Source organism: Sander lucioperca, chromosome 14, assembly GCF_008315115.2.
Source record: "Sander lucioperca isolate FBNREF2018 chromosome 14, SLUC_FBN_1.2, whole genome shotgun sequence".
NCBI lineage: Eukaryota > Metazoa > Chordata > Actinopteri > Perciformes > Percidae > Sander > Sander lucioperca.
The window spans coordinates 34,726,553-34,741,647 of NC_050186.1; the positions used below are offsets into that span (position 1 = coordinate 34,726,553).

Below are 15,095 nucleotides of genomic sequence, written 5' to 3' on the forward strand. Positions count from 1 at the left end.
ACTGTATACACCGTAGACACCATAAATCACACTTTACGTAGGTCTGGCAATGCAAGGCTATGAGTGCATTGATGGGGGGAGAGGCTGTGACTAGTTTAGACATTTAAACATTTAGTAATGCTGTCATGTTTCCAAATCTCAGTGATTAAAGTGGTGAGTACAATTACCAGAATTATAAACCAGAATTATCCTTTGCAGGATAATGTAGGGCTAGTGGTGATGAATTATATCTGCTTGCTGCCTCTACTCTCCAGTCCACTTTCACCTCCACAATCTCCAACAGTTAAAGCAAAGCTGTGTTTTCTACTTCATCATTAATTCTCGAAAAGCAGAAATACAAATACATTCATCATCTGCTGAAAAGGGCTTTCAACGAAAATGGAATCCAAATTCTGGACTTTTATGTTGTGAACGTTGCTGTACTGTAAACCTCTTAGAATGGTGAATGGGAAGGGATTTTCAGATGCAGAACTTGAATCATAACCTCACAATTTACCAGTTTAATGACTACTACAGTGATCATGCTTCGTCATCATCAAGAACAACTTGACACATAGTATGGTGCTACAGCTGGTTGGTTCGTAGTTAAATCTGAATTTCTAAAATGTTTGTGGAGGAACATAATAGAAATGTACTTCCTGTATGAGTAGTTACACCACAGTACATCTCCACTAATCATCAAGTCAAGCCACAAACTGGTTTTTAAGATGATTACAAAGTGACGTCAGCCTAAAGAACTGTTGCAACACTGCAAAAAGTAGATCACAGAGGCTTAAAAAAATAAACGGACTTCCCCTTTATTTACAAAATATGCAGTGCAGACGGAGGCCTTAAGCCTTGCCGTGTGACACTTTGTGTAACTTCCTTGCAATAAATGTGACAATGCTGTAAATGTGGTAAAAGAGTTTTTTATAATACAAAGAATTATAGTACAGAGTAGCAGTGTGTTGTAACTTTGATGAGGAAACTAACATGTGGGAATCACTAATTCTTGGCACCCAACAGCTACGTGTCATTAGTACTGTGTGGAAGTTCTCCAGATGTGTCCTGTCTGCTTATTTGAATAATCTCGGTGACTATGTAATGGGCTAAGTTTTAACTACTCAACTCAAAACCATGTATGGTGAAGTCAGGCTAACTAGGTTATGAGGCCAAAAGGGCAAGGTAAAGTTTGAGCAACCACCAGCTGCTGAAAAGAATTTCAAACTGTCTCCACAAAAGTAGACCTACTTGACATGCAGTGTTGGCCAGTAACACAATACTCAGTAACATATTACTGTAATATTATTACTACCGTACCGAGTATCGTAAGGGATTACAATTTCCAAAATGGTAATTATATTACAGATACTAATCCAGGTAACACTGCGTTATGGTGTTACCCCAATGTGATTTGTTCTTTGTCCCAGGTAGTCTTTCTTATATGATAACGTGGAGTGTACGCCTGTCGTAATTTAGCGCGCAGCAGGCCAGGGCAGGTCACGGATATTGCAGGATAGGATATGGTTTGACATGTTTGAATGTTGGCAGTTATGCAGTTTGGCTGGTTGCTGACTCCTCCTGTAAGGTTAATAATTGTTGCAATAAAGTATACTGAGTTCTAAAGTAGCTGGCAGGATGTGCGTTTGTTTTGTGTTTTTTTAACACAAATAGTAATATAGTAATAAAACGAGTAACGTAACTAATACTTTTGATAAATTAATATTTTTTAACTTTTTAAGGAGTAATTAGTGAAGAGTAACATATTACACTTCCTGAGTAACTTGCCCAACACTGTTGACATGTAATTTATGTAATGTCCTTGCAATAAGTGCGACAACAGAGAGTTTAAAATAAAGTGATACAGTTTGCTGTGATATGTGATGACCAATAGAGCTCATGATGTTCTGGGGAATTCAACCGAGAAATTAGTCATGAACTCGTGAGAGAGTGGAGTCTTGTATGACTGTTTAATTATGCGTAACCAACAATGGATAATGTAAAGTCTTCATTTGGATGGTTTACCTCACCAGTGGCAGTGCAATAAGTGTGAGTCACAGCTGTGTGTAATGTTGCAATGCTTTCAAAGGGAATCCCAATTGGGATTTCACAACATCACAACATGCTAATAATAGAAGCTATACAGTAGTTCAGTGAATCTAAGATCACAACTGGCATGGATATCATTGGTTCCCAGAGGATGATGCTGAATGTTTTTGTGACCCCCCCTGACAATTTGTCTAAAGCCACCATCAGGCCAACACTATTCTCCTTATAGATTTAAATCAACCTGCTGTCTCGTCTCCAATGTATGTGTATGTGGTTTGCTCAACCAGTCAGCGCGCAGCTCATCTAAATATTCATGAGCATACCATATTTGGAAGAAAATCTGTCGTTCCAAATAGAGACATTCCACAGGGATGCATAAGGGCCCAAAGAATAGCACCTGGGACATTTTCAGCCCAACCAATATTACATACCCTATTAGGAAACCTTAAGGAACAGTGTGGAAATACCCTATATAATCATTCTATCACCCCTTTAAGATTATTTTGTCAAATTATTAAACACTATTTTTCTTGTATAGTCAAGGACCGAAGCACACCACATAGCATGCAAATTGTGTGTGTGTGTGTGTGTGTGTGTGTGTGTGTGTGTGTGTGTGTGTGTATTTCTCACAAAAGTTGTTTTTTAATGGGCTGTGTTTGCTGTTGCTTTCATGTTTTTAATTTAGCGTGTTGTTACATGCCTGGGGTAGGGACTTATAGAATGTCCACACATCTTGTTGTCATCACGTTCTTGTCATTCTCCAACTTATGGCCACTGGTTTGATGTGCAATAAACATGCATGTGTGTTACAGTAATATGATTGTCTGGTTCTTGAACATCCACAAAAACAGCACAGATGAGTATTTCACAAAGGTTTTCCTTTTTATGCTTTGCAATGGCAACAACCGTGGCCAGGGGCGTTATGTTTTTTAAGTCCCTCCCTTTGTCCGTACGTCCCATTCTCGTGATATCTCAGGAATGCCTTGAAGGAATCTCTTCACATTTAGCACAAACATTCACTTAGATTTTGGAGGTCAAGGTTTCTGTGATCTTACAAAACACGTTTTTGGCCATAACTTAAGAATTCCTACTCTAATTATTACAATATTTAACACCAACGTATAATAGAATAAAATGATGAAAGTGAGGACTTTTTATATCCAAAAGGTCAAAGGTCAATTTCACTTTGACATCATAATGTTCTGCAAACACACCTTTTTTTCTCAATTATTCAACTTCATAACTCAGGAACAGATGGGGAGACATTTGGTCGTATACATAAGTGGTGACACTAATCGTGGGTGCCCACCTTGAAACTGTGATGATTGTATGGATCTTCTGTGCTGTCAAATTGAAAATGTGTGAAGCATCCATGTTTTGCCAACAAATACACTCAATATCTTTTATTAAATTGCATCAAAGTCTTCATATACTGTATTATCTGAGTCTGGACAGACATGGATGTTAACTGGCAAGACCGTAATTGTAGTTTATAATAATGCTTGTACAAACCCCAATTCCAAAAAAAATTCCAACCCAAAGTTATTGGATATGTGGCCAAAAATAGTGAAATCAGGCACAGTTTCCGGGGGGCAACGGAGCAATCCCAGAAGTGGAACGTTGTGGATATAGATTAAGGTTATACAACCCAATTTCAATGAAGTTACGACGTTGTGTAAAACGTAAATAAAAACAGAATACAATGATTTGCAAATCCTTTTCAAAGTATATTCAATTGAATACATTACAAAGACAAGATATTTAATGTTCTGATAAACTTTGTTTTTTTGGAAATATTCACTCATTTAGAATTTTATGCCTGCAACACATTCCAAAAAAGCTGGGACAGGGTCAACAAAAGGAGTTGAGGATGCCATGCAAAGCGAAAAGCCATATATCAACAACACCCAGAAACAACACCAGATTCTCTGGACCTGAGCTCATCTGAGATGGACTGACACAAAGTGGAAAAATTAGCTGTGGTCTGACTAGTCCACATTTCAAATTGTTTTTGGAAATCATGGACGTCATGTCCTCTGGAACATTGCGGATGATTACAAAGCTTCTGGAAGGCCTAGGATCCTACAGAAGATGTATTTGGAAAGGCCCAGATTATAGCTATCAAGCTAAACAAGATGATGCTAGCTTGAAGCAAAGCAATATTTCGAACATTATGTAACTTGATTTATGGATTCATAATTATGGATTTGTTGTACAAAGACTCTAGATCCAGGCTGGATTTAAAAGCTTCTGCAAGGCCTACAATAGCACGGAGGACTTTGTTAAAACAATGAGTTTCTCTGCTTCTAAACAGAAAAAGTAAGTGTACACTGTATTGATTAATGAGATATTGGGTTATTAAAAAATCTAGTCAAATTGGACTATAACTTTCATATTGCCATACTTGATGACCGTTTTATAAAAGCAATAGCTTACTTCAGTCCATGATCTGGATACATCTGGATATCCCATTGTTGACTGTGGACACACAGGATGATGACAAATGTGGATGCTTGAGTCAAGTCAATGAAAGAAATAGAAGAAACCTCAGAAAAAGCAACCGGAAGGATCCCTCTTGCTGGACAGACATGCAGTAGATGTTATGTGTACAGAACACACCAACAGAATAGAATTACAGTAAGGATAAAAAATTAAAGGATAGAATTTTAAGGATAAAATTATAAATATATTGTAAACATATATGAAGAATGATTGTTGTTTTTTTTATTTACTTTTAAAAAAGTCAGCCTTTGTTGTTTTTAAAAGGATTTTAAGCAGTTTTCGTATTAGTATATTGCAGAAGCAGTAAAAAGGGCTGGTATGATTTGTCTAGTATCACTGGCTTTTTAGGATAAAAAAGTCAAACTATCATAAAAATAAATACACTTCTAAAAAGCCTCAATTGTTTGCTCATGAATTATGAAACAATTTTATTCATAATATTTTTAAAATGATAAAAAAAATCAACATTTTACATTGGTCCCTATATTGTCGTCAACCCTGTTACTTTTGGATAAAACCCCCCCTGGAGAAGTGATATCAACTGCCTTTCAGGAAAAGACAAGTAAGTGTTGTTTTCTTTTAATTACTTTTCTTAAAGTTTTGCTCTGTCTGACAGAAGGGGGCAAGGTAATTTTGTCAACCATGTTACCATAAAACCATGCATTAAAAAGTAATTTGATTTAAAATGTAAATATTTAACAGCATTTTAACCTCTCTTGAATGCACAACATGTGTTTTCATGGTGTCCACCACATGGTTAGTAATGGCTGCCAATAACATATTTTGTCAACCCTGTTACTGTCAAGATGCTACATGTGTGTTCAACACTAAAACTAGGCTACTAATGAAGTGAGAGGACGGCTAGAGCGCTTGCTCTCTTGTGTCAAACATCGCTGCAGATGGGATTACATTGTTAGTAGTTGAAAACCCCCTGCGATAAAGACGCCATGGAGACCTTGTAATAGTAATTATGTTTGTACGTTTTATGGACGATGTTGGACCAAGGGGGCAGAAAATACAGCTGAGGGGGCAAAGTCCCCTTTTGCCCCCTCGTGGCGCTAGGTGCGGCGTGGAGCCTCCGCGCAACCATAAATCACACTTTACGTAGGTCTGGCAGTGCGAGGCTATGAGTGCATTGATGGGGGGGAGAGGCTGTGACTAGTTCAGACATCTAAACATTTAGTAATGCTGTCATGTTTCCAAATCTCAGTAATTAAAGTGGTGAGTACAATTACCAGAATTATAAACCAGAATTATCCTTTGCAGGATAATGTAGGGCTAGCGTGATGAATTATATCTGCTTGCTGCCTCTACTCTCCAGGGGTCTCATTTATAAATGTGGCGTATGCACAAAATGGGGCTGAAAATGTGCGTATGCCACTTCCCACGCAAAGATTGTGATTTATAAAAAACAAACTTGACGGGAGAATGTGCAGTCCACCACGCAAACTCTGACCCATGCGTACGCACATTTTGGAGACAAAATAGGAATTGGCGACGCAGATGGTGAGGTGGTGAACTGAAGTCAGACTGCAGAAAGTAAATGGGAATAATGATTACTCATAATATTTTCAAGTATTGATGCCTCACGTACATTTTTTCACTCCATATCATCCACCTTACCATGAAGATTAAGTGTTATTTGCGCTTGTACTGAGTGATAATTGTTCCATAAACACCTCCAACTCAAATCTTAAATAAAAATGAACATGTTTAATCAGCACTGTCTCACCGTCACATTGTCCGCTACAGAACGCAGGAGGAGGAGATGGCCCGACTGCTCAGTCCCGACCCTAGCATTAGATAACGGCAGAACACAGTGTAAATAACTAATTATCTGTCTTTAATACTGTGCATATATCATCAAATGTCAAAGTCTGAAAATACAGCCATTAAGCTCTCGCGCAATCGTTACCCTTAATGTCCTCGTTATCAGTCCGAACTTTAATACTGTTTGTGACTAAATCTGCATGAAGAAAAGTGTGTTTGCCTATTAGACTTTCTTTTGCCTTCAAATTGTATCTCGGAGTGGGGGATACCACTAGTTGATGCTGTGTTGGCAAGGGGTTAACAATCACAAATTGTAAACATATTAGGGCTGTCAGTATTAACGCGTTAATCGCGATGCGATTAAGGGCTGAGCATAATGCGTTAATTTTTTTTAATCGTATTAATCGCATGCCACCATTTATTAAAGGGGTGATTGAGTGATTATATAGGGTATTTTACAATGTTCCTTAAGGTCTCCTAATAGGGTATGTAACATTGGTTGGGCTGAAAATTGCCCGAATGCTATTTTATTAGGCCCTTAACTACCCTGTGAATATGGCTCTATTTGGAACAAGAGCTTTTCTTCCACATATGGTATGCTCATGAATATTTAGATGAGCTGCGCGCTGATTGGTTTGAGCGAACCCCATAGAAACACATTGGAGACGAGACAGCAGGTATCATATTTCAGACACTGCAAAGTTATACATTGTTTGTCGGGCTATTTCGTTATTAAATTCACTCCTGAGACTTTTTTTAGCGAGAAATCAACTATATAAAGCTCAAATATGGGCCGTTTTACGAAAATTGATGGCTAATTGCAAATTTATTATTATTATTATACATTAGGGGTTTCGTTAGCTGCAACTGTCCCTCCAATCCTATGGGTGAAGATCGCGGCTAGCTGCAGGCCCTGGAGCTCCATCAGGGCCTCGGCATTTTGTAGTCCAGTAACCCGAGAAACGGTGACTTTGTGCGGGTATGGAGCGCCGCGGGCTTCCCTTTGTGACGGAGATCCAGCTAGCTCACAGCGAGCCGGGGTCTATGAAGTAGGACATGCCGGGCGGCGAGGCAGCACCAGCCACTGTCACGTAGCCTGCTGAGCTCCTGCTGAACTGCGACACACAGTCAGACAAAATTTGCAATTAGCCATCAATTTTCGTAAAACAGCCCATATTTGACCTCTACATAGTTGATTTCTCGCATGAAAAAGTCTCAGAAGTGACTTTAATAATGCAAGAGCAGGCGAACAATGTAAAAAGTGTCTGAGATTTGCGCGACCTAGATTTAGAATACTAACTGACCTCAGATCAGTTAGTGGCCTATGTAAATTTTGGGGCGTTACAAAGATAGAGACTAGAGCCAAATGAGGAGGAGCCGCCAAAGTGACGTCAACTAGGCGGCTCGTTGAGATTTGCCCGTTTTCAGAGGCAGTTTCAAATTGTGAGATTTGCAGAGGAAAGAGGTGTCAATGGGATTTTGAGGTTCTATGTATGTCCTAGTTACCTACCAAACTGTCATTATTCAACTATGACTATGGTAAAATCGGTTTTGCATTCAATCAACCTTTTAATTTATTTTCACTTCACTCGGCTTTGCGTCGTGCCTAACAGGTTACTATTTTGCCGTACTTCCTTGTAACACATCCTGCTGCTGCAGGAATAGCAAGGCGGATTTCGGTGCCTCATTCTGGTGCCACTGATATGCCTGCACTTCTCTCTGATGCTTTGAAACAGATGTTACAGGCAACAGAAACATTGTTGGACGTGACGCTAGTTAACACTATACTCGACAGCAGCTAACGTTAGCCTACTGCTAGCTAGTAGCTGGATTAAACACGGTTACAATGCTGACAGCTAACCCTAAACGGTGTAAAGTTTGTCTGTATTTCACTGTAGAGGATTCCGACACCGGGATGTAACAATCTGCAGCTGCTGTTGTCGGAAAAACACAGACGGTGTGTTTAATGAAACTGGTAATTTACACCCTTGTGGTGCATTCAAAGTTCTTGTTAAATGCCCTTTTCCCATCTGTTGGTTGTTTTTGTCATTCAACAGCTATTTACTAGTGAAATAAGTTGTTATAGTGATTACATTATTATTAAACATTTAATTTTGACGATATGGCCTTAGCAATAAACAAGCCATTCTTTAATGTCACCAACTGTTTAGTAACCTTCTTTTTTTTTACTTTCTTAAAAAGTATTGGTTCAGGCACCGTTAAGGCACCGGTACCATTTTAGAAATACCGTTTTAGCACCGGTATCCAAACCAAACAATACCCAACCCTAATATTGAATCTAGATTCAAATGTGTGACTAGATTCACACAGTTTTCTTTAGTTTACAATAAATAAATAAATAATAAACAAATAGAAATCTTAAAATCAAGTTCATAAAGTAATTTTCTTTGCATTCATTTGATTCCCAATCAAGATACACTGGTAAGAATTGCTTTCCATTGTTAATATGTACTTAAAAACAGTTCTGAAATGTAAAATAATAGAATTTTAATCATGTGATAAAACATGCGATTAATCGCGATTAAGAAAATTTGAATCGTTTGACAGCCCTAAAACATATACATGCTGCGGTGACCCCGTGCGTAATGCTGCATGATGGCACTGATGGCACTGCAGGAGGACTACGCTAATGGAAGAATCAGGAGAAAAAGAGACTTCAGGGACCATGACGATAACTGGCTAATATGCCGATTTAGATTCCCTAAAGCTGAGCTCTTGGATCTATGTACTGAATTGGGTCCAGTAGAGAAGGCAACATGCCAGAACCGTGCCATCCCAGTCCATCCTGGTCCAAATACAGGTCCTCGCCACTCTGGGGGCAACCGGCTGTTTCCAGAGGGAAATGTCAGACAGCTAAATGTTTTTTTTAATAAATATTATATATAATCTTCAACTTCATCGCTAAGGCTTTTGGTTTGGATATAATATATAGTTTTGTTAAATCTTATTATATAGCTCTGGTATATCGAAGCTGTCCCCGAGTGCCATAATGCCACCGTTTTGGACGTATTATTAATACATGTAGTTATAGATCAGGTTTCCCTACACTGGGCAAGAACAGGCCGAAATTATAATTCAATTTGCAGCAATTCCTGAACGTCTGAGAAGTTTTTTGCTTTTTCTCTGCCAGTCATCATGATTTGGTGTAACAACTGCCAGTGTCATTCATATACTGATCAGCATTCACGAGGTGCTTTGCATTGACTATTTATGGTTAAAAATGGGCGTGTACAGGGCGGGATAAGAGGCTGATCCACGTACGCACACTTAGGTAGGTAATCTCTGATTTATAAAGGGAACATTGCTTACAGGTGTGCGTAAAACACATGGTTTTATAAATCTGACATTTTTTTGTCGTATGCCATTTTGGGCTTTTGGGCGTACGTACACTTATAGTAAGGATCTTACGCACAGTTTTATAAATGAGACCCCAGTCCACTTTCACCTCCACAATCTCCAACAGTTACAGCAAAGCTGTGTTTTCTATTTCATCATTAATTCTCGAAAAGCAGAAATACAAATACATCGTCATCTGCTGAAAAGGGCTTTCAACTAAAATGGAATCCAAATTCTGGACTTTTATGTTGTGAACGTTGCTGTACTGTAAACCTCAACTCAAAAACCATGTAGGGTGATGTCAGGTTAACTAGGTTATGAGGCCAAAAAAAAGGGCAAGGTAAAGTTTGAGCAACCACCAGCTGCTGAAAAGAATTTCACTGTCTCCACAAAAGTAGACCTACTTGACATGCAGTGTTTGCCAGTAACACAATACTCAGTAACATATTAATGTAATATTAGTACTCTCCACGGTACTGAGTATTGTAAGGGATTGCAATTTCCAAAATGGTAATTATATTACAGTTGCTAAGCCAGGTAACACTGCGTTATGGTGTTACCCCAATGTGATTTGTTCTTTTTCCCAGGTAGGCTTTCTTATATGATAACGTGGAGTGTACGCCTGTCGTAATTTAGCGCGCAGCAGGCCAGGGCAGGTCACGGATATTGCAGGATAGGATATGGTTTGACATGTTTGAACGTTGGCAGTTATGCAGTTTGGCTGGTTGTTGACTCCTCCTGTAAGGTTAATAATTGTAAAGTAGCTGGAACGTTGTGCTTTCGTTTTGTGTTTTTTGAGGGGGTGTAATATAGTAATAAAATGAGTAAAGTAACTAATTATTTCTGATAAATTAATATTAAGGAGTAATTAGTAAAGAGTAACATATTACACTTCCTGAGTAACTTGCCCAACACTGTTGACATGCAATTTGTGTAATGTCCTTGCAGTGAGTGTGACAACAGAGTTTAAAATAAAGTGATACAGTTTGCTGTGATATGTGATGAGCTAATAGAACTCATGATGTTCTGGGGAATTCATCAAAGTCAAAGAAATTAGTCATGAACTCATGAGAGAGTGGAGTCTTGTATGATTATGCGTAACCAACAATGGATGATGTAAAGTCTTCATTTGGATGGTTTACCTCACCAGTGGCAGTGCAATAAGTGTGAGTCACAGCTGTGTGTAATGTTGCAATGCTTTCAAAGGGAATCCCAATTGGGATTTCACAACATCACAACATGCTAACAGTAGTAAGATCACAAATGGCATGGATATCATTGGTTCCCAGAGGATGATGCTGAATGTTTTTGTGACCCCCTGACAATTTATCTAGAGCGACTTTCAGGCCAACAATGCTTTAGATTTGGTCTTGTTTAGAACTAATTGGATGTTTAAGCGTTAAAGTCTTTCTTCACCTTGGTTATAGTAGTTATTAATCTTACCTCATGGCCCAAATTCATTCTCTTTCCAGAGCTTTTCATTTAATTTTACCGTTCTTATCAGCGAATGGAGTTTCCAAACATGGATGACAAGTGAGCAAACTCTATCCACTTATGTAGGCAGTTGAAAGCTCCAGAAAAAGCTTGTCAGTGAAGTTAAGAGTTAAGATTATTTTGTCAAATTATTAAACACTATTTTTCTTGTATAATAAAGGACCGAAGCACACCATATAGCATGCAAATTGTGTGTGTGTGTGTGTGTGTGTGTGTGTGTGTGTGTATTTCTCACAAAAGTTGTTTTTTAATGGGCTGTGTTTGCTGTTGCTTTCATGTTTTTAATTTAGCGTGTTGTTACATGCCTGGGGTAGGGACTTATAGAATGTCCACACATCTTGTTGTCATCACGTTCTTGTCATTCTCCAACTTATGGCCACTGGTTTGATGTGCAATAAACTTGCATGTGTGTTACAGTAATATGATTGTCTGGTTCTTGAACATCCACAAAAACAGCACAGATGAGTATTTCACAAAGGTTTTCCTTTTTATGCTTTGCAATGGCAACAACCGTGGCCAGGGGCGTTATGTTTTTTAAGTCCCTCCCTTCGTCCGTATGTCCCATTCTCGTGATATCTCAGGAATGCCTTGAGGGAATCTCTTCACATTTAGCATAAAATTCACTTAGATTTTGGAGGTCAAGGTTTCTGTGATCTTACAAAACACGTTTTTGGCCATAACTTAAGAATTCCTACTCTAATTATTACAATATTTAACACCAATGTATAATAGAATAAAATGATGAAAGTGAGGACTTTTTATATCCAAAAGGTCAAAGGTCAATTTCACTTTGACATCATAATGTTCTGCAAATACACCTTTTTTTCTCAATTATTCAACTTCATAACTCAGGAACAGATGGGGAGACATTTGGTCGTATACAGAAGAGGTGACACTAATCTTGGGTGCCCACCTTGAAACTGTGATGATTGTATGGATCTTCTGTGCTGTCAAAATTGAAAATGTGTGAAGCATCCATGTTTTGCCAACAAATACACTCAATATCTTTTATTAAATTGCATCAAAGTCTTCATATACTGTATTATCTGAGTCTGGACAGACATGGATGTTAACTGGCAAGACCGTAATTGTAGTTTATAATAATGCTTACAAACCCCAATTCCAAAAAAATTCCAACACAAAGAAAGCGGTAGATACTGGATATCCGGCCAAAAATAGTGAAATCCGGCACAATTTCCAGGGCAACAGAGCAATCCCGGAAGTGGAACAAAGTGAAATCCTTTTGAACCTATATTCAATTGAATACACTACAAAGACAAGATATTTAATGTACTGATAAACTTTATTGTTTTTTTGGAAATATTCACTCATTTTGAATTTTATGCCTGCAATACGTTCCAAAAAAGCTGGGACAGGAGCAACACAAGGAGTTGAAGAATGCTAAAAAAACACCTGTTTGGAACATTCCACAGGTGAACAGGTTAATTGGAAACAGGTGAGTGTCATGATTACCCAATCACTAAAAGAAGCATCCCCAAAAGGCTTAGTCCTTCACAAGCAAGGATGGGGAAAGTTTCACCACTTTGTGAGCCACTGCGTGAGCAAATAGTCCAACAACATTTCTCAAAGTACAATTGCAAGGAATTTAGGGATTTCATCATCTACAGTCCATAATATCATCAAATGATTCAGAGAATCTGGTGAAATCTCTGCACGTAAGAGGCCAAAACCAACATTGAATGCCCGTGACCTTCGATCCCTCAGGCGGCACTGCATTAAAAACCAACATCATCATGTAAAGGATATTATCACGTGGGCTCAGGAGCAATTCGGAAAACCATTGTCAGTTAACACAATTTGTCATCTTTAACTTGCACATCTACAAGTGCAAGTTAAAACTCTACCATGCAAAGCGAAAGCCATATATCAACAACACCCAGAAACGCCGCCGGCTTCTCTGGGCTGAGCTCATCTGAGATGGACTGATGCAAAGTGGAAAAGTGAGCTGTGGTCTGACGAGTCCACATTTCAAATTGTTTTTGGAAATCATGGACGTCATGTCTTCTGTAACATTGCGGATGATTACAAAGCTTCTGGAAGGCCTAGGATCCTACAGAAGATGTATTTGCAAAGGCCCAGATTATAGCTATCAAGCTAAACAATTGGAATGATGCTAGCTTGAAGCGATGCAAGATTTCAAACATTATGTAACTTGATTTATGGATTCATAATTATGGATTTGTTGTACACAGACTCTGCAGATCCAGACTGGATTCAAAAGCTTCTAGAAGGCCTACAATGGCATGGAAGACTTTGTTAAAACAATGGGTTTCTCTGCTTCTAAACAAAAAAAGTAAGTCTAAACACTGTATTGATTTTGAGATATTGATTAATGAGATATTGGGTTATTAAGAAATCTAGTCAAATTGGACTATAACTTTCATATTGCCATACTTGATGACCGTTTTATAAAAGCAATAGCTCTTGCTGGACAGACATGCAGTAGATGTTATGTGTACAGAACACACCAACAGAATAGAATTACAGTAGGGACAATCAGGATGACAAAATTATAAATATATTGTAAACATATATGAAGAATGAAGAATGATTGCTTACCAGCATGAAAAGCCCCAGCAGAACCCTACTGATGTGGGTCATTCTACGAAAACATGCCATTTTATGTCCCTCAAACAAAAGTGTCTTGTAAAGCTGAATTAACAATATTTTTTTCATAATTATTTTATAATTTAGTTGTGTAATATGAAAAATAAATTATTTACTTTTTAAAAATTCTGCGTGTTTTCTCATGAATTCTGAAACAATTTTATTCATAATATTTTTAAAATGATGAAAAAAATCAACATTTTACATTGGTCCCCATATTGTCGTCAATCCTGTTACTTTTGGATAAAAACCCCCTTGGAGAAAATGAACTTTGCCAAAAGTGACATAATTTCCAGGAAGTGATATCTCCTTCCTTTCAGGAAGTTACCGTGCGTTCATGGACATCGGAAAAACGTTTTTCCAAGTGAAAACGTCATCATTCACGTCCCTTCCTGTCGGAATCAGAGGTGGGAAACTCGGGCCAGATTTTGCTAACCGAGTTTCCCAGTTGGTGACGCATTGTTGACAACTGACGTTTGATGTAGGCGAATTTGGTTCACTGAACATATTTCAATGACAATAAACTTATTTATTGTGGACAAATGCCTCTGCTGAGAAACATACACAGACATAGCATGTTTCAAATTATTCATAAATAGGCCTATGTATAAAAACAACACCTTATCCGTGTCCTTTCCCGTTCGTTGTCCTGCAGATAACACAAACACCTGACCTGTCTGACTCGTGATGACAGTATCTGGTACATGTTTGACGACATCATCAGATTGATTCCTGCACCTCAAAATGTGACAACACGTCACATGGAAATCAGAAAAGATATCTGGTCTGAACTTGTTGAGTAGACTGCAGCGAATCTAGTGAGTTCACAGGCCAGATTTTTAATGCTCTGCTGTTGTTCATGACAGTTTCCCAGTAGTCCCATTTGAAGAGTCCAGCAGATAGCATATTAGGGTTTTGTTTATGCTTTTTAGCCTTTTAAAGGTGCTCTAAGCGATGTCACGCTTTTTTTAGGCTGTCACAACAAACATCTCACTATCCGCGAGCTGCCTGTCCCCTGAACACACTGTAAAAAAACGCGGTCTCTGTAGACAGCCCAGGCTCCACAAGCAGCAACAAAAACAAACTGGCCAACCTGCACCACGAAACATACACAAACAGTGTTCCAGCCAATAACTGACAAGAAGGATTTTGGGGGTGGGGTTTGGGGAGAGTGCGCAGAAGCACGGAAGGGAGGGGGAGGGGACGGGATGAGGAGGAGGGAGGGGCGAGCTAGTCTCAGTTTTGTTTGAAAATACTTGGAACGTCAACAAGACGTAACGTCACCCAACATCGCTTAGAGCACCTTTAAGGCCAAC

The 15,095-nt window shown here is 38.6% G+C and overlaps 1 long non-coding RNA gene across 1 annotated transcript; it reads left to right on the plus strand.

The window, feature by feature from the left end:
• Window positions 1-2,845, plus strand: LOC118493051. The gene is made up of 2 exons (XR_004894993.1): window positions 1-698; window positions 759-2,845. It is a non-coding gene; the product is annotated as an uncharacterized LOC118493051 (long non-coding RNA).
• Window positions 2,846-15,095: the final 12,250 nt, after the last annotated feature.